Consider the following 25,206-nt stretch of genomic DNA (forward strand, 5'->3'; position numbering starts at 1 on the left):
CCCATGTCCACCCTTGGCCATACTCTCTCCAAACAATAATTACTTTAGATGATTTGTGGGCTGCATGTGGGATTTTAAAAAATTAAGAGGTGCCAAATTACATGTGCATATTGTTTTACAAGAATCCTTTGACTTCCGTTACCTTTTTTTTCTTTCTTTTCTATTTTTTATAGTTTTTTCTTAATTTTTTTTTAGATTTTTATTTATTTATTTGACAGAGAGAGATCACAAGTAGGCAGAGAGGCAGGCAGAGAGAGAGAGAGAGGAGGAAGCAGGCTCCCTGCCGAGCAGAGAGCCCGATGCGGGACTCAATCCCAGGTCCCTGAGATCATGACCTGAGCCGAAGGCAGAGGCTCCACCCACTGAGCCACCCAGGCAGGTACCCTCTTTCTTTTCTTTTTAAAAATGTTTTAACTTTATTGAGGAATAACTGACAAATGTAATTATAAATATTCAAAGTATACAATGGGATGATTTGATCTACATACACGCTAGGGAGTGATTACCAAGATCAAGATAATTAACACATCTGTTACCTCATATAGTTAACGTGTGTGTGGGGGGGTGCGCATGCATGAGAGAGATGAAAAGGTTTAAGACCTACCCTCAGCAAGTTTCACAGGTGTATAATACCACACTACTCACTATAGTCACCAGGCTCTACATTAGATCACAGAACAACTTCTACTTATAACTGGAAGTTTCTACCCTTTGACCTAAATCACCCATTTCCTACCCTCCCCCCAGCCCTTGGCAACCACGATTCTACTCTGTTTCTATGAAATTGGCGTTTTTTTAAAAATAAAGATTCCACCTACAAGTGATATCATATGGGATTTGCCTTTCTTTGTCCATAACCTTATTTAATTCCCCTAATCCCTCTTGGAGTCCTCTCCGTGTTACAGAAGAGCCATCACCCATCACAGAACCAAGCCCTCCACACCGCCTGACCCTCTGCCAGGTGCTCTTCCCACACCACACCCTCCTTGTCACCTGCAGGGAACGGCACACACATAACACGGCTCATGAACGACGCGTGTGCGTCTGCATGTCACCCTCACTCACCACCCACTCCGCCACCACGGTCTTCACCCCGGCTTGAACCCATGGATCAAAACTGCCATCACAGAGAATAAAAAATGTTGGGACAACATGATGCGCTCAGGTTAGCATCTGTATGGGGTAGTGTTCACCAGAGAGACAGAACCAACAGATGTGTGTGTGCGTGCGTGCATTTAAGGAACTGGCCCATGTCCCTGTGAGCCCAGTAAGCAGAGAGTCTATAAAGCAGCCTGCAAACTTGGGCAGAATTTGAGGCTGCCATCTTGAGGCAGAATTTCTTCTTCTCAGGGCAACCTATTTTTATTCCTAACATCTTCACCTGATTGGATGAGGCCCGCCCACCTTATGGAGGGTAACCTCTGTAGTCAGGTAAGTTTGCATAGTGACCACATTCACCAAATGCCTTCACGGCAACACCCGGCTTAGTGTTTCGTCAAATAATTGGGTACGACAGCCTCATCAAGATGAGCCCCAGAGCTATCCCATCCTCTAAAATGCTGTCTCGGGGCGCCTGGGTGGCTCAGTGGGTTAAGCCGCTGCCTTCGGCTCAGGTCATGATCTCGGGGTCCTGGGATCGAGTCCCGCATCGGGCTGTCTGCTCAGCAGGAGCCTGCTTCCTCCTCTCTCTCTCTCTCTGCCTGCCTCTCTGCCTACTTGTGATCTCTGTCAAATAAATAAATAAAATCTTAAAAAAAAAATAAAAAAAAAAAAATAAAATGCTGTCTCTCTTGTCTAGAAGGTCTGAGCTAGAAGAGCTTTGGGAAAACAAAAGTGTCTCATCTCAAAAAACCCAAAGATGGAATACAAAAAGAGAAGAATCTCCCTGTCTGTGGCTCGAGGGGAAGGGGACTACTTCTGTCCCATCCAAACAGGAATGGGACAAGGGGGTTCCTGCAGGGAGGGCAGTCCAGATAAATGCTGTCCTGCAGCACTGCCCACCGCCACTGCCCCCTCCCCCGCCCCTGGGAGCTGCTTCCCTCAACGGCAGATACAGAGAAGATGGAAAAAACACCTGCCGCCAACGAGGCTCCAAGACCCCCAAAGCCGCTCACTATTCTAGGTACCTTCCAATCCTGGAGCACTAGTGAGCAAGGGTGCCACACTTTCACTCACCCACCCAGGATTGATTTTTTTTGATTAACTTATTCCACACGTTTGATAAATAATACCTGCCCTGTTCTAGTGCTTTCCTCCGACTCCATTTATTAACAACATTCAAGATTTTTCTTCTCCCATGATGGGTACTAAAGGCACAAAACTCAAATGAATCACGCTGAGGGGAGGTCTCCAGCCAGCCGTGGCCCCGCGCCAGGCAGCGACGCTTTATTTGTCAAGGGCTGACTGAGGAAGTACTGGTTTCATGGAAAGAGTTCTGGTTCTGGAGTCAGGGCTGAGGTCTTCCCAGAACCGCCTTGGCCTCTGCATGGCCTTGAGCAAGTGTATCATCTCCATGAGCCCTGGCACGAAGACCCTCTGCAAACGGGGTTTTCCCACCTAGAAAATGAGAATTGCTAAGAGGTCCGTAGTGTGGAAACGCAGCTTTCTAGTGTAGAACGCTGCACGGATCTAGGCCGAGCCACTTCCCCACTGTCCCCTGAGCCTCGTCACCCACCAGTCCTCAGGCAGCCCCTATTCGGGGGCCCCTTCTGGTACCGTGGCTGCGTCCACACCATCACGCATGCATTTGCGTTTAAAAAAACCCACCACTTCATCGTGTTCGCAGATCCTGTTGGTCAGGAATTCAAGAAGTGTGCAGCAAGAACATCTGAGGCCTCGGTCAGAAAGAGTCTAAGAGCGGAGAGGCTCAGTGACCGGATGCCGGGATCACTGGGGTCCTGTTCACTCACACGTCTGGCTGTCGGCCAGGCCTCACCTGCAAGGGCCAGAACACCTACCTGCTCACGGCCTCTGCAGGGACCGCTTGGGACCCCTCACAGTATGGTGGCCTGGTTCCACCAGCAAATGTCTCAGAGGGGCCAGGTGGAGTTGTGCTGCCTTTGATGACCTGGCCTTGTAAGAATGGCACCTGGGATAAGAGATACTGTTGCAGCCATTTTTAGGAAAGTCAATCAGCCAGAAGGTCTGAGTCACATGATGAATGAACAAGCTAGCAAGTTAGAATTTTGGACCAGAAATGAAACTAGACAGATGCTGTGCCCCTCCTGACTTCAGGTGTCCACTGCAACAAACACACGTTGTACCCATGTCAGGAAACCCAGCCAGGGCAAAGTTCAGAGCAGGACGTGTCCAGGAGGGGGGAGGGCAGACTGCACACCTGCCCTTTCCTCCCACCCCTGACCTGCTCGGCCTCCCCCAAAGCCTGAGCTAGTCTTGGCATTTACACCTCCCTATTTTCCAGAATAATCTCAGCCTCCCATTTACAGGCATTGCTTCCCAGGGTCGGCCCCTTTGAGGTACTTGCCCTGTACCCTTGCTTCTTAACATGTGCTCCACTGAAAGCAACATGGGCATTACCCGGGAACTTACCAGAAATACAGAATCTCTGACCACACCTCAGACCTGTGGAATCAGAGCCTGCATTTTAACAAGATCCCCAGGTGATTCTAATGCTGCTTACAGCTGGAACAGCACCAGAGGAGGGGAAAGAGAACTTGATTTGAAAAACCCATATAAATGGGTTTCAATTCTGGCTTTGTCCACTTACTAGCTGGGCAAACTCGGGCAAATTATTTTTCCTCTCTAGGCTTCAGTTTCCCTAATAACTGGGTGTCACAGAAGATGGGGAATGAGTGTGTGTGTGTCTGTGTGTGTGTGTGTGTGTGTGTGTGTGTGTGAGAGAGAGAGAGAGAGAGAGAGAGAGAAACTCCCAGGACTGGCAGCCCTTCCAAGTTCAACTCCAAGCACAGTCAGCCTTCCTCCACCCCAGCTTGGCCCTGATTGCTCCCTACTTCTCCTTTCTGCCCTGAGGTCCGTCAGGAGACAGCAGGAGTCTGGCTGCATGGTCAGAACTACAGGGAGATGGAAAAAGACATCCCTTCAGGAGCCACCAAAGTATAAGGCCCAGGGAGCCCCCTCCTTGAGAGACAGGAGGGGTTCAGGGGGTCTGCTCTCCTAGGGAGATGCTATTTATTTCTCTAATAGACACTGTTTATCGCCCACTTGCAGAAGTTCTGGCTGGGGCCTCCATCACCCTTCAGTCTCTAGAAATTAGGTCAGTCCTTCCAGAACTTACTCGCACTGGGCAACCTGCCTGGTAGGGGCAGCAAAGGGGCTCTGCCAGGGACAGGGGCTCAGGGAGGATTCAGAGAACCCAGTGTCTGCACCCAAGGACAGTCACCAAGGTCACTGAGCTCCTCCCACAGCCACTGCCCAGGCCTGCCAGGCTCCAAGTGTGTGTGTTGGGAAGTATGGGGAGTGGGGGGCAGTGTTACATAGAAATCATACATCAGTACCATCCTGGAAAGCACACGATGGACTGCTAAAAATGTTAACAAGATAATAAAATATTCAGTATCCCTAAGCCTTTATTTAAAATATGCACCAAAATGATTCCATCCTTCCCTCACACTACAAGCTTTCAAATGAAGTTTAAAAAAAAAAATTATAAGTGCAGATCAGTTTTTACTCTATCAGTACTGATCACTGCAAGTTCTTCCTCAGATCTAACTTAAGTCTTACTACTGTATGTAACTCACCGCTGACTGCCCAGCACCGTGAGCACAATAACTTCTCAGCAAGGACACAGTAGGTTATGGTCCTGGAAGGCTATCCCCCAAGGGGGTAGAAAAATCTCTCCATATCTTTTGATTTTCGTTCTTTAGGGTCAGGTCCAGGTGTGTTAAGGGTCTTGCTAAGCCCAGCCAGCTTCCTCCCCAACCTAGAGTCTAGACAATCAGCAATGCTCAGAATGACCTTCAGAGGTGGGCGCAGCACTGTGGGGCCGTTTGATATCTTTTTTTCCCAAAGGAAATTGGCATGGAGGCTACCTAGTGAAATAGAAGTAAAAATGAGGGAAATACTAGACCACAGAGATCAGGGACTTTCTAGAAGGTATATGCTATGGAAAATGATTCTGCTACTAATTGGCAGGTTGACCAAGCTTCAATTTCACTTTCGGACTTTGGCCTTTATGTCAACATCTAACGGGTCTGTCTGTTAGCCGTCCTCTATGGTTCGGAGGGTCAAATCTTTGCAATGCTACAGACACTATCCTCTACATTTATTAGAATATCTGAGGACATTCCAACTGAGTGTGCAAGCACTATGTAAATGTTAATAACAATAATTCATAGCAGAGCCACCGGAATTGAGCATCCTGGGAGGTCACCCAACAGTCCTTGAAGTAGGGACGCAGAAGTCCAAGCTCGGCCTTCTCTGACTCACTGTCAGGCTGCGGGCCAAGTCCCCTCCCCACCCCAGGCCAGTGAGAGGAACCCATCAACCCCGCCTCCCATCTGAGGGAGACACGCCAGAGACCAACGGACGAAATGAGCTCTGGGTGCTCTCAGCGGGACATGACGGCAGCAGATGCCCCGTGGGGGAGCCAGGCCTCCTCCGCTCCATCTGGCTGATCCACAGCCACGTAGCTGGTTAATACAGATGAGTTCTGGTGCGTGGGTCCTCACAGAGCTATGTAAGGGCCAGATTCTCTGGCTAGACTAAGGGAAGCCCATCTTCACAGGAAGGGCTTGCTCTGGGCACTTGCAAAGCAGGGCCTGGCTTTGGATTTAAAGGCGTGGTTGAAGGGGTCTCTGATAGTGGGGTAGGAGGGCTCAGGTCCCATCTGTCTCTAGGCCATAGAGAGGGCTTGCTAAACTTTCATGCCAGACCGAGAGCTGATTGTTGGCTACAGTACGAACAGGCTACAATGACTGGCTGAGGGGGTCAGTGTCCATGACCCGTGGCTGACCAGGTCCTCTCCTGCCTTGTCCAGAACTGCCCTCACCTTCCCGCAAATTCTTCCCTACCTTCTGTCCTAACTTCACGGCTCAGTGTCAGTTCCTCGGAAGAGCGCTATCTAACCTTCCAACATGCCAGAGTCACCTACCTGTCCATTCATACGCATGTACCCAGAGGAGAGTGTCCTCTTCCTTCTAGGAACCTCCATCAGAGGCAGAGGGGGACAAGAAAAGAACAGGAGGGGAAGTCTGCATGACCAGGGACCCTGCGTGAGAGTGGCTGGGAGAAGAAAGAAGAGGAAATCACAGCAGACCCAAAGAGGTGGTGCTTAAGACAGACAGAGACCTTTGCAAGGTGATACATGCTCTCCGTAGATGTCAGATCGGGCAGTTGGGTATCTGCCCAACTATTGAGTGACTCCGAGGACCCAGCTCCTGGGAGCTTTCCTAAGAGATGGATAAATTATGTCATTTCACACGCTGCATACATGGGCACTGCATCGTGCAAGAAGAAAGTTCAGCTGACCACTAAAAGAGTTCCTGTACAGGATATGCCCACAGAAGTTTCCAGAACCCCAACCTTCCCACCTGACCCGCCTCACACTCCAGCCTATGTTCTCTGTGTTCTCCCCACCACCACCCCTCCCCCAACCAAAACATCCAGCCCTGTGTATTCCAGCTCACTTTTCATCTGTAGCTCTCCCTGGGGACTTTCTTCCAGGGGGCTCTGTTAGAGCAAGCTCATGTATACAATCAACGGAGTCACTCAGCAGCAGCTGGCGAATGTTTTCAATGAGTTGGAAAATCAGGTTGAATGTATCATGAAATATGGTGCTTACACCAAAGCCCAGACGTGTGGGCTAAGTGCTTTGTGATTAGGCCTGCCTTTACCCATTCCCATCAGCCCCTTTGCCTCGCCCCTCCGCCTCTCCTCCAGAGTTTTTAAAGTTAAAATCTGCCTAAGTATTTTATTAATATCTTGAAAGCGATGCTTCTTCAGGTAAACGGTCCTTTGCCTTGGGGCCCCGTGTGATCTTTTGCTCACAGCAAGTGTACTGACTCGTGCACAGGCATGACTTCAGGAGTGCGTCCCTGTGTGTGCAGGAGCTGAATAAATGTTTATTGACAATGCGAGTGTCACTGTGCTTGCATTTTTTGGTTGCGTGTATGTTTGTGCGTCGTACACAGCTTGGCCTCCAAATCTGGATGTGCTCTATTTTCAGTTTCTGAGTGTCTTCAGATGTTCTATTCTGGCCAAATACACGATACACGGACAGACAGGACATTCAGATTGCCACCAAGATGTCCTTTCTTGAAAGTAGAGAACCTCCTCCCTCGGCACCACTCCCCACAGCTTCAAGACTTGGACATGAGAAGGTCAAGTCTTTAAAGGTCAGCCCCCTACTTCCAAGCAGGTGCCAACGAATTCCAGTGCATTCTTGCTCCTCTGCCCCCCTCCTAAATGGTGTCTTCCCTCCCAGCCTCCTCCTCCTTCGATTTCCCTTCTCCAAAGAGCCAGATGTTAGACATGCTTGACGAGGGTCTGCACGGCATGGACATGAGAATGAAGAGGGCCAAAGAAACTGTCTCCAGACTTTCATTTCATGGGTGAGCCAACTGAGGCTCAGAGCTGCTTAGAGAGGTCTCCTATATGCCCAGGAAAGGTAACAGAGAGCCAAAACCAGAGCCTGGGCTTCCCCAGCCTTTTCTACAGCTCTGTCCTGGGTGGAGGAAAACCATCTCATGGGCTCTTCCCGAGTCCCAACTCAAGCCCCACCCAGGTCAGAGTGTCTGGATAAAGTGAGTGTGGCCCATGAGTATCACCAGCGAGTGAAATGAGTCTACCATCCAACCTTGGCTAACAGTCAACCTCATGCTTTCCAGGATTTAAGGACTTTGTAGGGATTCTTTCTCCAGTGGGAAGGAAGGAGTGGGAGCTAAAACAAAAGAACATCAATCCTGCTGCCATTGGATCTCTCATGAGACTTAACGGGGGCAACCTTGGTCCACTCACACCCCCCAGCTCGGGCATGTGGCCATCAGAGTGCCTGCATCAGCATAACCCACAGAAAGAAATGAGGAGATGCAGGTACAGAATCCCAGCTTTTAGACCTACAAGGGATTGAAGAAATCACCCTCTAATACGATCCCTCATGTGGGGCAGGAACTCAGCACACAGAGGCTCAATGACATGCCTGAGGAAGCGGGGACACATAGGTGTGGCCAGGCTTTTCAGTCTGCCTAGGGTTTTGCACACACACACACACACACACACAGCACTGCTCTCCCCTGTCTCCTGCGGCCAGCCCCTAAAAAGCCAGACTGACCAAGGGGCTGCTGCAGGCTAGGCTCCCTCTCCAAAGTCAGGAGCGCCCTCTGCTGTTAGCATGGAGAATTGCATGGCCCCAGCTGGGGTTCAGCGATTGTACTTTGAAAACCTGAGCACCTGGCCTGCATCCTGCCAAAGGACCGACTTACAGAAAAGGGTCAATAGAAACGGAACCAAGAGCCCTTCCTTTTCCTCGGGGTCTTAGCTGAGTCTCTCTTCTGAGGACTCAAATGGGGAGGGTGTGGGAATCTGGGAGGAGAAAGAATAGAGGCTTCCTTGATTCTTTGGGGGAGAATCCTTTCATTTGGGATTTCAGGCAAAGATCAAAGGCCTCACCCCCTCTCCCCTTTGTCCTCTCTCTCTGTATTTCCAGAAGCTCTTCTCAGTTCAGAGACTGAGCTGTGCCAATGGAGTGAATGGCCCAATAAGGACCCCCTAGGAGCCACAGCACCTGTAAAAATTTTTTACTGTCACTTTACCAGCCCAAAAGTTAAAAAACGTTCACTTTGGCAACTTTGTGGCCTGGGCCATAGCACCGTGTATCTGCAGGAGGAGTACAGGACTAGGAAACGTGAGATCCACTCAACTACTTATCTTTATGCCTGTTTCCTCGCCTGCCAAACGGGCCTTAAAATCCCTGCCCCACGACTCAGAGCCACGTCCTGGGAAATTCAGTTACAGAGCAGGTATGTTGCAGCAGTAACTGATGGTGACTGTGTCACCCTCCTCGGTTTTCCTTCTCAAGAATGGGCAGCCGTGGTAGGAAGGTGTGGACACAGCCAAGGCCTTCTCTGTGCCTCTTTCCTGGCTGGACTCCAACACTGAAATGTCAATGGATGAATCCATCTTTTTAGCTCCTGACAATATCACCAGACTCCCACCTCCAGGCAAAGCATCCTTAAGGTTGTATAAATAAAAATGCGGATGTGGGCAACACAGTCAAGGAAAATCAGGTGATCCCCGTATGCATTAGTCTCCCGGCAAGCACGAGGGGGCACCGGGGACATTGCCCCAACCAGGCTCCAGAGAATCTAGAAGGGCTAGGTGAGGGGAGCGCTGCTCAAGAAAGGCAGGAAGGAGCAGGGTCAAGGTCCTAGGGACAGCACAAGGGCCCTAGAGTAGGGTCATGGGGGAAAGGACCGTCTTTAGAATTTTCCAGGGCTCTGCCCTGAGTTGGCTTCCCCTGGCACACAGGTCAAGAGTGTAGGCTTCAGCGAGAACTAGCTTCAAGGTGGAATTCCTTCTGTCCCTTGGGCCTGGCCCAGTCGCTGAACCTTCACTGACCTCATCCATACACTGGAGCCATTAAACCTGCCTCGACGCAGGTAAACAGTCTCATCGGCAAGCGGCACGTGGCAAGTGCGCACAAATTATTGTTATCATTATTGGCGTTATTACTGTCGTATCTTACTATGACATATCTTATTTTCTGCATGACGTTCCTTTATTTGAATTTCAGTTTTCTCATCAACAAAAACGAGGATGAACTCTGTCCCTTCGTAGTGCCCAGGGCTGTGGTGCAGAGAGGGAGAGAGGTATCCCAGGTGCATCTGCGGAAGAAGGTTCCAGAGGGACCCAAAATGCTATTATTGAAGGCTAAATGTTCCGTGGCGAAAAGCTGCTGTAGCAATCTTTGCATCCACTTGATTTGAATGGGCACATTACTGTAATGTCCCAGTGCTGCAGTCAGCACGGGAAGGTTGAGCTATTTGTAACCACGAGACACATGAGCAGCATAAAGATCAAATGGTGGAGGGAAGCTCATCTGGCTTACCTGCGAAAACAGGGCTGTTTGCTTTGAACACGACTGGAGTTGATCCATGGCCACCTGCCTCGGACAGCACTGCCCAGGGCTTCCATAGGGAAGGCAGGAGAGATGACAAAGGCAAGCAGACATGCATCCTGGTCGGACACCAGGAGAGAGAAAGAGAGAGAGAATCCAGCTAGGATTCCAACTCCAGTGCCATTATGGACACTAAAAGTCCTGTCTTCCACCTGTTGCTCTGAGAATACCATCTGCCCTCCACAAAGCTTCCCAGACCCCCTCAGATCTGGATTGACTACCTCATCCTAGATTCAAGCTTTCGGTGAGCAGCCCCAGGCTATTTCTCTCCCCGCTCTGGTCCAGAGGACAGGAGACCCCAAGGCAGCAGGTCTCTAAGGTTCAACCAGCATGGGAGTGTAGAGGAGGGTGATGGACTGGACTCAGGAGGTGGTGGGAGGTAGAAACAAGATATGCAGGACAGAACCGTGTCGAGACCCTCCCAAATGTCCCCTCAAGCCTCAGGCTGTCTTTTAGTTATACTGAGCCCTCGCCCACCAGGCAGACCCTTTGTGATCCACTGGCTGCTCCAGCTTCCCCTCTCAACACCTCCCTTGATGTCCACTTGAAACTGTCTCCAACATGGAGAGGGGGCTGGGAGGAACATCATCTGGCCTAAATCTAAGTTCCCACAGGATGACCAGACTCGCCTTGCTTTTATCTGTAGAATAAGAGTAATTATCGATGCACTCCAAATTCCCAATCGCCCCCAGTGTTCTAACCTTCTCAGCCACGCCCCCTCTTCCAACCCCACACATGGTGCCCATCCCTACTCACAATCAGGGCTCCGGGCTTCATCTCTCAACTTAGTGTCCTTTTGCCCTCCAGGTTAGCAAGGCCTGTGCCCTTCCGCAGTGACATTCTGACAGTCACCTCCTCCTCCCCTCCCCTGCACCCTATCACACTAAGACCTGCCTCCTCACCCATCCCCACCAGACTTGCTGCTTCATTTCACCCCTTCCTTTTCTTGTGGCAAAATATACGGAACATGATTCTTATCATTCTAATTATTGGTACATATATGATTTGGCAGCATGAAGTACAATCACAGTGTTTTCCACTATCTGTATGCGAAAGTCTGTCATCATCCCCAGCATGAAGTCTATACCACTCCCCTGACTCCCATCTCCTGTAACCACTATTCTACTCTCTCTATGAATTTGTCTATTCTAGATGCTTCATACCAGTTGGAGTCATACAGCATATATCATTCTGTGCCAGGCTTGTTTCACCAAGCATAATTTTTTCAAGGTCCACTCACGTTGGAGCATATATCAAATGTTCATTCCTTTTTATGGCTGAATAATATTCCATTACGTGCTCATGCCACATTTTCCTTTTCCATCCATCTGTCAGTGGACAATGGGCTGCTTCTACCTCTTGGCTCTTGTGACAATGTTGCTACAAACACGGATACACAAATATCTGTTTCGCATTCCCTGGGGTATCACCTAGGAGCAGAATTGCTGGGTCATATGGCAGTTCTCTGTTTAACTTTTTAAAGAACTGCTAAACCATTATTCCCAGGCACCAAACCATCTGATATTCCCACCAGCAACGCACAAGGATTCCAATTTCCTCACATCCTTATCAACGTTTATTATCTTCTGGTTTTTTATTATAACAATCCTAGCAGGCATTCAGCAGTTTCATTCCACTTTTAACTCCCCATCAACACCCAAGATACTGTAGTTCTGTCTGATAAGGGTCCTAATCTTACAGCACATTAGATATACAAAATTTAGTTTGACTGAAAGCTCCCAGAGGGTAGGAACTGTGCATGATTCCCTGAAGGCCGCCATCTTGGTTTCCACACACCACTAGGCAGTGCCTAAGTGGGAGGCATTCAGTAGGTATGATGACCGTTTTGCTCATGGCTGTCTGCCTTAGGTCCCAGAGTCCAGCTGTGTCAGCCCATCCCAATGACAGAAGCTGGGATACCAGAGGACTCAAAGACAGTTTTCAATGAATAGGGAGGAAAAGACTAAAAAAGGATTTAAAACCAAAAAGTAGACAACCCTGAGTCTAAAAGGGCAGACCCCAAGAGAGCACGCAGGAAGAGGAGAGAGGCTCATGGAGCGAACTAGTCGCACAATCAACTCTCAGGAAAGGCAGGCTCGGTAAGCTCCTGCCTCACAGATCTGAGCTGGGAAACTGCAGATTCTGCTGCCAGACTTCTGTCACCCTAGCCCCAAAGGAGCTACAGTAAACTGAGGGAGTATGGTTTCCCCAGGGGCTCTTGCTGGGTCCAGAGGCAGCCTCAGGTGCCCCCGGGAACTCCAGCTCAGGCCCCCAGCAAACTGGAGAATACAGCTGTTGTCATTGTCACTGGGGTCCTTTGGGGGTGCGGACTACTGCAGAGAGGGAGGACATGGGAACAGGGCTACAGTAGGACCTGTGTGGTCTGGTTAACTAGTCAGTGGCTACATCCCTGTTTCTTCTTGTTCAGACACCCATGGGAAAGGCCAAAGAGATGCTCCAAAGCCCACTCCCCCCAGGGTGGGTTACGGGAGATATATGGAGAGAGACGCGAGGAACATCAGCAGGACAAGAGAGGGAGCTGACAGCAGGCACTAATGGGGGCAGAGGCGGGAATGGCACACCGGTCACACGCGAATCGACCGTGTCAGTCCAAATGGCCAAGCTTTCTCTCTCTGGCTCCTTCTCTCTTTCTCTCTCTCTCCGTCTCTCTTCCAGTTACTATCAAAGCAAAATTTATGAAGGGCTCGAGGCACTGGATATTCCTTGTATTTCAATCTAACTTTTTGCAATCTCAAGTGAACAGCTTGGCTGCTTCTGCCTGTCAGGGAATTTAAATTGCAGATGGGACGGTGAGCCAGCCGCCTAGCACGGCCGCAGCCCCGCTGGTGCGCACCATCATTGCCTAGCAACAAGGCTGGAGAGAACTTTATGTAGCAGCCGAAAGTTCCACTCTGGAAAGTGCCCTTGACCCAAGGCACCTCGCAGGAAAAAAAGAGGGCATTTTCGGAGAGGAGACACAGCCAGGTAAGAGGTCTGCTCATGTTACCATGGGGGTCAAGGAATGAGGCCAGGGAACCTACCAGCCCTACTTCCCACAGCCATCATCATTAGTGAATCTGTCTTTGACTCCGAATTCCCACTGGTCTCCAAAGGGCTTCTGACATTCCATTGTCTTGGAGATCGCTTGAAAACCAAAGATGCCTCCCTTTTTCTCTATGTGCTCCTCACACCACACACGCCAACAATGACTAGAGAGAGGTGGGAATGAGAAATACAGACAAGCTAACACTCACACCACAGTAGTACATACACACCATCCCATGCGTAGATAGGCTCTTAGGCTGCTGAAGACCCGACCACTGGCCAGTGCCCACAGCAGGCTAGAAGGAGGAACAAACCCATTAAATCTGCTTCCGTTTCAACCTCGCTGCTCCAGGATAGAATGTATATGATTATGGCCTTCAGCCATGATCACTGTGTTGACTCAGTAAAGCGTTTGCTGCACTTAGCATCCTGGGCTGAAAGGGAAGAACACCCAAATGCACTTAAGATCGTAATCAAGGCATATGCTTCTACTTAAGTAACCAGCTCGGAGAATAAAATGTAAACAGTAGTGTGTCTGTTTAGCAAAGTGAGCACATACTGGTGTTCCACCAATCTGAGGCCTAACACACCGTCCACACACACTCGTGGAGAGAGAGTCCCACATGAGACTCCCCTCTCTAGCCTGTGTCCAGGAGATAGCTAATGTATTTACTGGCTTCCTATTATAGGTTGAACTGTCCCTCTCTCCCAAAAAAGGGCGGGGGGGGAGGTGGATGTTGAAGTCCCAACCCACCAGTACCTCAGAATATGACCTTATTTAGAAACAGGGTCATCACAGGTGTAATTCATTAGGATGGAGACATCTTGGTATAGGGTGTCCAATAGGACGGGTGTCCTAAGAAGATGTGGTGGCCAAAGAAGGACACAGAGATACAAGGACAAAGCCACGTGAAGATAAAGGCAGTTTGGATTGATGCACCTACAAGCCAAGGAAAGTCAAGGATGGATGGCCACCACCAGGAGCCAGGAAAAGGCAAGGAAGGATTCCTCACTCCAGGTTTTGGAGGGAGTGTAGCCCTGCTGATACCTTGGCTTTAGACTCCAGCCTAGGAGTCTAAAACCAGAACTGGGAGACAACACAGTTCTGCTGTTTTCAGACACCCAGTTTGCAGCCTAAGGAATTACAGAGTTTGCTTTTCATTATTCTGTTGAGAGGCACCAGAAAGGCCCATTTGCTGACAGTGACAGCTTGGAGTGACATAGGAACGAGTCTGTACATGGGCCAGAGTGCGGGCCTTTTGGACGCTGGCGTGGCGCTTAAGGGCTTGAAAACCTTTGTGACATGGGCCAGAGATGTGGATGTTAACTTTCTGGCTAACATGTGATTTTTTTCATTAAACATCTGTTCAGGAGATGATCCGTGGCCTTTCAGAATACCATGGGGGAGCGGTGCTTTTGGAAGTGCTGAGGCCAGTGGAGGGCCTCGTCTTCCTCAGACCTGTCCGGCTCCCCTCCCTGGGCTCCGCTCAAATGCTGCCCAGTTCTGTCATTCAGCTTGGCCTGCTCCTCCAGAAGAGCGAACGTGCCCCAGGGCCGACACCACGCATGTCCTTTGGCGGGTCCCACAGAGTGCTGTGCCCTTCACGGGTGCCCCGTAAATGCAGGCGCATGGATGGATAAGGCAGAAAAACACAAAAATCATGCTCTGCACAAAGACCCCCTGGTGAGCCACCAGTGGGACTAGCACCCAAATGCCCTTATTTCTGAATGCTTATTACTGCTCTATTTTCAGCATTCCCGTTCAACATGAAAGTAATTGTATCTTTTTCTTTTAACTCATGCAAGGTATGTTCACACTGACGACCTTATGAAATTCCACGAGGTAGGTCCAGTGGGCGTGATGAGCCCCGTGGTTGGAGACTGAGACAAATATGGGATCCGAGCACCAGACCGGTCAGGAAGCTGGACATGGACATCGTTGCTTCGGAGAAGATGGTTCTAAACCCGCTCTCTCACCCCACCCTGCCTGAGTCTGCATGTCGCCAGCCTGGTAAACAGAGGTATTTGTGCCTTCAGTGTTCTGCAGAGGACTCTGGCCTCCTACCTGTCCGCTGTGGCAGACACAGGAAAGCGACACCCAGGTCCCTCTTCCAGGGTCAGCAGAGCGCCCTCACAGGCGAAACCTCCTCCAACGTCAGCCTCCGCTAAGGGGACCAAGCAAGGCATGGACAGCGAAGCCTGGGTCGTTTGTCCCCTCGAGCCGTTCTCACTCCAGGGTCCCCAGACATCTGGGAACCCCCATCACAGATTCAGTTCGACTTGTTTCTCTTCCCAACCCTAATTCCTCCCCCTCCCTCCACAGGGGTGCTAATCCCTAAAAATCATCTTGGAGCCCAAACTCCGCCCCAGCAGCTGTGTCCAGATGGTCCAAATGGCAAACCAATTCACTCCTCTGCAGCCTTTTTAAAATTGTGGTAAAACATACATAACATAAACTTTACCACTCTCACCACCTTTAAGGGTACAGCTCGGGAGCAGTAAGTACACCCACATCCCTGCGCGACCATCACCTCCACCCATCTCCAGGTTTTCATCTTCCACAACTCAAACTCTGCCCACGTTGAACACTAACCCCACCCCCCCTTCTCCCCTAGAAACCTCCATCTGACCTTCTGTGTCTATGAATGTGATGACACGAGGTGTCTGTGGAACCGGAATCATGCAGGGTTTGTCCTTCTGCGTCTGGCTCACATCCCTTAGTGCGATGTCTCCAACATTCATCCACGCTGTAGCAGGTGTCAGAAGCCCCGTCCTTTTTAAGGCTGAAGGGTCCTCCATGGTACGCATGCACCCATTTAGTTCACCCGTCCCTCCATCGCGGGACACTCGGGTTGCTCCCTCCTTCCGCTATCGTGAATCACTCTGTACATGTAGGTTTTTCATCTCACACCGGCTCTCCCCCTGCCCCCGCCGATATACAAATGGGCCTTCCTAGCCCCTGCGAAAAGGACCAAGAGCTAAGAGGAATGGCAGGTATCTTCAGAACGTTCTAGTCAAGGGGTGACTGCTCCAGTCCTCCTCTGCCTCAAGGATGTTTAGCTGGCAGTGTCCTGGGCAGAGGCGCGGGTACAGGCAGACAAGGCAATATTTGTTTTCCACGGTGTGGAAGTACGGTCCACAAGGTGTGAAGTGAGAAACGCTGGGAAAGCACAGGGGCAGCCCAGAAAGGGCTCATGTCCTCGGTCCTTTCTGGGCCGCCGTCCCCTATTAACACTGCCTGTGACATTCCCTGCGAAGGTGACAGGAGGTAAGCAAGGGGCTCCCCACCCTGCAGTTTGCCTTGCCCAACACCCCCTATCCACACAGCCAGGAAGAGACTGAGGAAGACTGATCCGTTCCAAATAATTAACCCTGAATAATTATCCCTTTCTAGAAAAGATGATCGAATGCGTTAACCCAACAATCTGGAATGCCTGATGTGTGCCAGGCACAATGCTAGGCATATGCCACTTAGCCACTTAGCCACGGAGATGCCCCTTCCACCAGCTGGGGAAACCACTGCCTGCATCTCCAAGTAGAAGGGGGCAGATTAACCCAACCAAGCACAGCGTAAGCGCCCGAGTAGGTGTCCTCTCCGCGAGGTAGCCCGTCCCTCACTACAGACCTCTGTTCCTTGACTCTCAGGGCACTCCCCAACTTCTCTGCCCCATCTATTCATCCGTTCAGTTATTTCTTAGCTGTCCTTTCATTTGCCAGGCACCAGGGGAGAAGAAAAGGTAAGAATCCCTGCCCAGGCGGGTAAGAGGAACCCTACAGACACACATGATGAAAAATGTTGCTCGGTAATGAAGTTCTGCTCTCATCTCAAAACTCAAGTAGAGCCTCTGGCCCAAGTCCAGGCATATAAGCGCACACCTCCCCTGCCCATGTGGGGGCCGGCGGTCAGCAGGTTTGAGAGTGCTACCTCTGGCTGCTCCCAGTCAGAAACCTCAGACTGATCAGCTCTGCTCAACCATCAACAGAGCAGTGGGCCAGCCCTGACCTTCAGAGAGGCTCTCCACTATGTCCCTAATACCCACCTCTGCCCCAGGACGCTCTGATGAAACCTCAGGGGCCACCCATCCAAGCAGGGTCTTGGCTGCCAGTTATCATCTCTGAAAGGAAGGGAAAATCCAAATTGAAGGCATTTGAGCTTCCCCTCTGTCCTAGAAATTCTGCTGCCTGTCACATGCCAAGCATGATGTATAAGAATAATAAGGCCCCTTGAATCACCCATTAACTGCTGCCAGCAAATCACATGATTTCTTTTTTAATATCGCACATATCCGGCCCCTGTAAATGATGATGCCATCCCCCCATCCCGGCTGGATGATAAACAGGGTGGCACAGCCCCTCCCTCAGATCCATCTCTGGGCAAAGGCAAAGAAAGGAAGAAGGAAGGAAGAACGCACATGCGCATTGCTGCATCTCAGGCTTCGTGCCTGTGCTCCCCCAGTTGCCTTGGCAGAGAAGGGGGGGTTCTACCCTACCTGGGACCTCCCTCCAGCCAACTCTCACAGCTTCCTGGAGAGCACAGCTGCTGCGTAAATGTCCTGTGCTCACAGTCACCTTCCCAACATCCTCATCTAAACCAGGCACCCTCCACGACTCTCCCCCCAAGCCCCTACATCCCCAGTCCTGGCATCCCGCCCGCCTCCTTGTTCAGTGCGTCCCTCATGAGACACTGTGCCCTGCGAGGGCAGGAGCCATGGCCGTCTTGTTCATAATTCAACTGGCAGGCCCTAGAACACTGCCCAGCACACAGCGGGCACTCAGGAACCCTTTGCTGAGTAACTTCATAGAAATACTCAATAAACCCTGACCCAGGGAACTGAGCCACACATTTCCCAGAACACCAGCACGTCTAGAACTTCAGTGTGCATCGGAATTACCTGGAAGTCTGGTGTCACCAGGCCGATTCAGGAGGTCTGGGTGGGCGGGTCTGTGTGCCCTTTTCCATCCAGCTCCCAGGGGACTGCAAGTCCTGCTGGTCCAGGAGCCCCACTCGGAGAATCCCATCCTAAGAGAATTAGTCATAAGTGTCGACACCCTTTTCCTGCTCTTCTGCCTTCTGGTCAGATTTAGAAGTGCTGCCCACATGAATACAAGTAACAAACAGAAAATGGGCTTTGGGGGTCCAGTCTGCCCGATCAGAATAAAATTACTCTTATCCCCAATAGTGAGAAAGTAAATTGAGGCCAGTGGATGCAAAGTGAAGTAAGTTGTTCAGGAAGTCGTGGCAGAAAAGACACAGAACCTTGTGTACCGGATACACAGCCTCCTATTCCAAACACCAAGCTGCACTTTTCTGACACCAACTGTAGAAATGAGTTGGCTTCCAAGTGGCTTATTAGAGAACAAATTATTCCCTGTTTTGCCACTCTTTCCATTTGAGTTAATCTGCAAGTCTAAAGTCCAAGCAGGTGCCAGAGTTATTCCTGCAACTGGCACCAAATTGCATTCAGAAAGCACAATTAGCACTTCGTTAATGTGCCTCAGAATGGGATAATCTACATATTACCCAAAGGTGGCCTCGGTCTCCAATGCACTTTACCTTAATGTGCCAATGTCCAGGTTGCCCTGCTAACGGGCCTAACCCCAGCACTTGCCAGGCAGCAATCCTGACCTCCTCCATTGCATAGAGCAAGAAGGATGCCCTGGTAATAGAGCTAAGAGCCCAAGACGTATTCTCTCTTCTTCTTCCTCCTGTTCTTTCTCTTCCTGAACTCTTCAGTCCACACACCCGTGAGCACAGGGAGCCAAGTAAGCACCTGTGCCAGGGCAGAGGGAAGATGCAGAGGCCCAGAACGGGGTGCTGGACCCCAACTGGGGAGAGAAGGGTCCCCACTGAGGGGCAGCTCAGCTCAGTGTCCAGAACCTGAGCACTGGGAGAGATTTCTCACAGACTGAGGCCACAGAGGACAGGTGGCTTGGAGTGTGGGAACCTGAGAGCATTGGGAAGGGCTCAGAATCAGGCCAGGGGTGGGGGTGCGGGGGGATAGCATGGCAGACTCTAGGAGACCAAGTCAGAAGAGGAGGGCATCTATGCCAGGAAAGGGTGTCGGGAGCAATGGAAGATGGATTACATGCGGGAACGGATCAAGTAAGAAAATGCTTCAAGACAACAGAAGCCAGACTTCCCACTGCAAAAGAAGGAAGATACAAACATAAAGAGAAAGGAGGCCACCTGGGTGGCTCTGTCAGTTGGGTGTCTGCTTTCGGCTCAGGTCATGATTTCAAGGTCCTGGGATCGAGTCCTACATTGGGCTCCCTGATCAGTGGGGAGTCTGCTTCTCCCTCTGCTCCTCCTCCCAGCTCACTTGCACACTCTCTCTCTCTCTCTCTCTCTCTCCCAAAAATAAATAAATAAATTATATATATATATATATATATATATATATATATATATATATATATAGAAACTGAGTGAATTCTGAGGCATTAGGCTGGAATCTGCCGTAGCTCTGTGAACCCATGGTCTTCAGTATAGTAAGAGATAAATATATAAAGACAGATACAGCTGTATAATAAGTACAGACACCTCTATGTAAACATACATGCAGATATTTCTCCACTCTGTCCACCAAGAGGGCCCAGGAGCCACCCTGATACCAGTGAGCACACTTAGCCCCCACATCTTGGTTTCTCAATATCCTTCTCCACCAAACGGAACCAGGATGCTTGGACAATGAGGGATTCCAGCCAGGAGCAGGGACAGTGCATGATGAACCTAGACACCTCACTCCACCAGAGTAAGAAGTATTCAGGAAATGGACACCAAAGCCACCTCGAAAGGATTCCTACTAGGCAGTTCTAAGACACTGTATCAAAATAAATACTGATAGTAAGTTACAACCTATTGTCCAAAATATGAAACCACGGGTTCACACTAAATAAGTGAAGAGATCGAAGTTTGGGAAGGAATGGGGTGTTTACCTAATCGTAAAATGTCTATGGAGATATTTTTTTAGACAGCTATTACAAAGGAGAAGGGAGTCCTTTTGCATCAGAGGAGGGTGGCAGAGACACCTTAAGCAAGAGATAGAAGTTACTATCAACAGGACTGAGACAGATCAGAATCATGTGCCCCCTGGTAAGATGCAATGCGTCTTATAGATTCTCCCACTCTCGGGCACATTAACAAAGTGTTAATTGTGCTTTCTGAATACACATTCACAGCCTCACTTCATGAAACTCCTGCCAAATACACATGGTCTGAATTTAATCATGAGAAAACATCAGACAAACTGAATGTGAGGGGCATTAATCAAAATCGTTGGCCTGGAGTCTTCGAAAGTGTCAAGGTCTTGAGAGTAAAGCATAAGACTGGGGATCTGCTCCAGATTCAGGGAGATGGTAGGGACACCACAGTGAAATGCAGTGTGTGTGAGCCTAGACGGGATCCTTTCGCTACAAAGATCATCACTGGGGCAGCTGGCAAAACTTGACCAGGGTCTGAGGATCTTAGTGATGTACCCATTTATTTCCTGCTTTTGGTGATTGTTTATGGATATGTAGGAGCATGTCCTTGTTTGTAAGATACACAAAGTGTTCATAGGTGATGGGCATCATGTCAACAACAAACTCTGAAATCATTCAGGAAAAAGAAAGGAGCTTTTCTATACGATTAGGATTGCTTCCAAAAAACCATTCAAGAAGCTATAGCAATTATGACAGCAAAAGATTGGAGTCTCCTTCAGCCAGCGTCGTCCGGCCATTCTCTTGATGAGCTCAGTCTGCCTGAGGACACTGAGTGAATCAGACTCACGCCACTGTGGTGAGGTCATCACAGCGGTGCCCACCATTTAAAATATCCTGAGTGGAAGAGTAGCAGACGGGGGGGTGGGATGTCGGTGGACTCTGTGCCTTCCTGAGCCCTGCACTGATTTGGGGAAGGATTCAAGCTACTCAAACTGGAGAGACAGAAGCCTCTCCATGATGACATGAACGGAGAGCCCTGTCCTGGTGTCCTGTCCCATCTGTGGTCCTCATGGGTGTGTTCCCCTTAGGGCTCCGCCCTGAGAAGCTTTGCCTCCTCCTCCCGAGGAAGGCTGGCATGGCAGGACTCTCTATGCAGGAGCATACATTGGAACCAGAGCGCTCCTCTCAGGGCTCTGACCTCCTGAAGCCTCTTTCAGTGCAGACTTGGGGATGCCACAGTGGGTGTGCCACAGTTGTGAACACAGCAAAGACTGACTGACACACCCAGGACAAGGCAAGGGGTCTGGAAACCATGCTGTGAGGAGAGGAGACTCAGGTGAGCTGGGGCATCTATCTTTAAGTATATAAGGAGATGACCAGAGAAGGGGCTGGATTTTTCTTTCTCAGATAGCTTCAAATTAAGAACCAGAGCCAATGGAGGAAGATGAAAGGAAGGCATTTTCTAGCCTCGGATCTCTCCAATACAGCCCATGTGCCCTCTGCAGGCTGAGACCCCGGCCGTGGGCAGGCAGGCATGAAAAGACCATCTGTAAGGGAGCTACAGCTACGACCTCTCCAATATCAGGATTCCAGGGCTCAGAGGAGGGACAGCAGCCAGAGGTTCAGGGAGCAGAGTGGAAGTGGCCATTCCTGGGCATTGCTCAGGCCAGGGGACAGTCCCCCACCAAGCCAGAGCACCCCTCTCTTAGCAGCATGCACCTTGCTACAGCCCCACCCCGCTTCTGCAGCATCTAAGGGGAGCAGACACAACACAAATGCTGAGGTCAGGATTTCTGAGAGAGGACCAGGATTTCACAGCACCTCAGTGCATTACGTCTGAGACTCGGTGGCCTCCCAGCTGTGTGGCTTCACCCCCAGCACCAAGGAGGCTGCCCCGAATTCCAGCTTGGCCCAGAGCCCCACCTGTTCCAAAATACCTCTGGCCTCTCCAAAAGGCAAGGTGGGTCACCTGCCTAATAAACTCTCGGGCTCATCCCCCTCCATTACCAGTCTCTCCTACTTTTCAACCCTTGACTCTCTATCCCTTAAGCATCACACGGGTGAACAAAGTTCCGACTGCAAGTTACAGCTCCTAAGTGGAGGCGGGAGACTGTGCTCTCTCCCCCACTTCACCAAGAGCTGGTGAAGGGATAAAAGGGAATCCGAGCCCTCGAAAGAAAGCGTAGCTGCTGCGAGTTTTGTTGTCATCCTCGTGGTTCACTTGGAGACCAAGTCTAGGCCAGCATGGAAAGTTTCCCATGGAAAAACTTGTCATCCATTGTATAGGCTGGACTTGTCCAATTTGCATCCAATTTGCATTCACTGCTTCGGTTGCATTGATTGAAAGAAGCAGACACCACGATTTTAAGAAGGCAGAGGAAGGGGCTTTCCAGTAGCACTTGAAGATGATGTTAGAGCTTACTGGATTGTCACATTGGATACATTCTTCCCCAGGGGCCTGAATAAAGAATTAGAGCAGCCAGATCTTATTTGACATTTGATGTTTCAATTTCCCAGGCAACATGATGCCTGTTGCGGTTTCAGCGTGGATGCCCTACCAGACGGACGGGGTGGCCGGCCCCTCCCTTCTCAACACCCTCCACTATGAGTTTCAAGGAAGGCCAGTTCAGATTTATTAGACATTTTTATTATTCAACTTATACCCCGCCCAAATCCACTGGTACAAATCATTTTTACATAACCCACGTATTCATGTCAGACACAGTTAGCAGATTTGTGTCTCGGAGTGTATCCAGAAGCAAAGCCCAAGGTTGACAACAACTGACAGCCAGACATTTTTTTTTTTAATTTCTGGAAACTATGTTTAATTTACTTATTTACTATTTCTGCCACACTTCACACTGCACGGTACTGCTAACTGAGAGCTCCTCTCCATGGCATCATCTGCCCCAGGTGGAAATGCCCACGAACGTGCCATCAGCAACAGAGGACAGTGGGCTGGACTGGCAGACCCGAGCCCTGGCCTCTGCGCTGGCTCCGCCGCTAACTTATTCATAACCCCTGGGAAATTCCCTTGAACTTCCCTGCCTCTATGATCATACCTGTTCTATTTACTTCACAGAGGAATGGGGAAGAGGTAATGAGATCATGGATATGAAAATGCTCAGAAAATAGGAAATGCCCTGAATCGATGAAGTTAGGCATTGTGCAGTTAGAATCAGGTTTAGAAAATGGGGTTTGAACACTGGGCTACAAAGCAAACAGAGGTCTGGGTCATGCTCTGGCCTCACTCCTCATTTTACAGGTAAGAAAGTGGGTACCACAGGGTGTCTCATCTACTCCCAGAACAGCGAAGAAGCCAGTCAGGTTTGCATGAGACACTGAAGGCTCATGTTATACCTGAATTTCCACCCAATGACCATCTAGCTTCTGCTTGGTTATCTGATCTGATGGGGAGCTCACTTCCTCGAAGGCAACTCCCTCCACCTTTGAACTGCTTAGGAAAGGGAAAGGAAAGAAAAGGTGTGGCCTTTTTTCTTCCAAGAGCTGGTCCAAGCGATAGTAACAGTGCCCCCGGGACTGCATCTGCTCCTGCTTCTGTACAGGATTTAGCTGGCTAGGTGGCTCTCTGTGACACTCCTCTTCTCCAGTCGATGCATCTCTGGTTTCTTTGTTCACCTCTCACATGAGGGCCTTTGTCATCCTGGTTACCCTGCAACCCACATGCTCTCAGAACCAGCCCCCAGCTCATCTCTTCATCGCGGCCACCTTGTCCTTGGCAGCTGACAGGACATTCGGGACCCGTTCATCCACCTTCGGTCTAAGCAGCTAATGTCAGCACCTCTTGAAATTCAGCAGTAAGCTGTTGGCGGGTGGGGGGTGGGGGGGTCAGGCATGGACAAGGAGAGCTTCCCATGTTCCTGGTCTACTGCTGACACCTTGCAAAAAAATTAAGGCCTTGAAACAACCAGGAGAGGAAGACACAGAGCCTTCAGCTTGGCTGAGCACTGGTCAGGGGTCGCCCTCCTCCTAAGAAGCACCCTGCACATGTGGAAGATGGAAGGAGAGACCTGTTGCCATGGAGACCGTTGGGCAGCCTAGACTGCCTGCAGCCTGTGAGGAAAAGGCACTGGGAAGGATCAGAGTGAGATGCAGGAATTCACCCACAACTGCTACCCAACCCGCCACAGGCGGTCACCAAGCCAAAGCAGTGCCTGGGCTGTTTCCATCATGGTCCAGAGGGGGCAGGCCTGGCACAGGCTGTCCTATCGGAGGGTGGCAGACCTTCAGGTGTGTGCATGTGATACATGTGTGAGGTGTGTGTCTGTGTGTGTCTGTGGGATGTGTGTGTCCCTGTGTGATGACACAGCATCAATGCCTCCTTGGACCAAGTCTCTTTCTTTCTGGGCACCACAGTGATATTAACTATCTTGGAGCAGCTGGAGGGTGATGACTTGAGGCTTAGCTAGTCACTCTTCTGTGCCCCAGAGCACTTTGCACATGCCTCCATTAGCACTAATTACACAGTGCTCTAATTATTTGTTTACACATCTGGCTCCCCCACTGGAGCAGCTCCAGCCCAGGGGCTCCATCTTGTTTTTATGTTCGTGATTCCCAGCACTACGTTGTGCCCCTGGCACATAGTAGGTGTCCAGTGCAAATGCTGCCTGGCTGACTGAATCTCTGCCAAGGACAAGATCAGAGCATTTGGATTGAACACAGCAGCGTGCAAGATCAAGGGCTGTTCAAGCAGCATCCAAGGGGCTCTTGTTATATAGGGACAAGTGCTACAATGCATCACTGGTACACACCAAGTAAGAAGAACGCACAGACTGCAGCCCTCCCTCCCTTGTGGCAGGGACACGGCCAAAGAAGCAAGCATCATGTGCTCTGATCGGTGACCCTGCTCACAACGAGAAGAACCCAGAAGACCTCACCACCAGGGTGTCCACTTTGCAGGTTACCAAGGGAAGGACTCATTTCACATTTAAATAGTTGTTTTAATTTACATACAGTGCAACCACTCTTTTTGCTTGTACAGCTTCTTGCATTTTTGACCAAATGCATAGGACTGAGCTAACTACCAAGATACAGAAGCTGTCCGTCATTGTTGTCTCTTGTTTGGCTTTGTTAAGTAACCACTCATATTTTATCGGGTCCCATTTTTGTGTCATATCCACTTTTAG

At 50.1% G+C, this 25,206-nt stretch overlaps 1 long non-coding RNA gene across 3 annotated transcripts in view; it reads right to left on the reverse strand.

Annotated features, from left to right (window-relative positions):
• Positions 1-18,441, reverse strand: part of LOC309845708 — a 207,297-nt gene extending 188,856 nt beyond the window's left edge. Inside the window, exon 1 of one of the 3 annotated variants that reach the window (XR_014301445.1) lies at positions 18,031-18,441. This is a non-coding gene — a long non-coding RNA (uncharacterized lncRNA). Of the gene's footprint in view, positions 1-15,768; positions 15,806-17,178; positions 17,304-18,030 lie in introns of those variants that run through there. The other 2 variants (XR_014301451.1, XR_014301452.1) reach the window with 2 other exon arrangements.
• Between the last annotated feature and the right edge of the window lie 6,765 nt (positions 18,442-25,206).

The sequence above is a fragment of the Mustela nivalis genome (assembly GCF_964662115.1).
Source record: "Mustela nivalis genome assembly, chromosome: 12".
NCBI classification, from domain to species: domain Eukaryota; kingdom Metazoa; phylum Chordata; class Mammalia; order Carnivora; family Mustelidae; genus Mustela; species Mustela nivalis.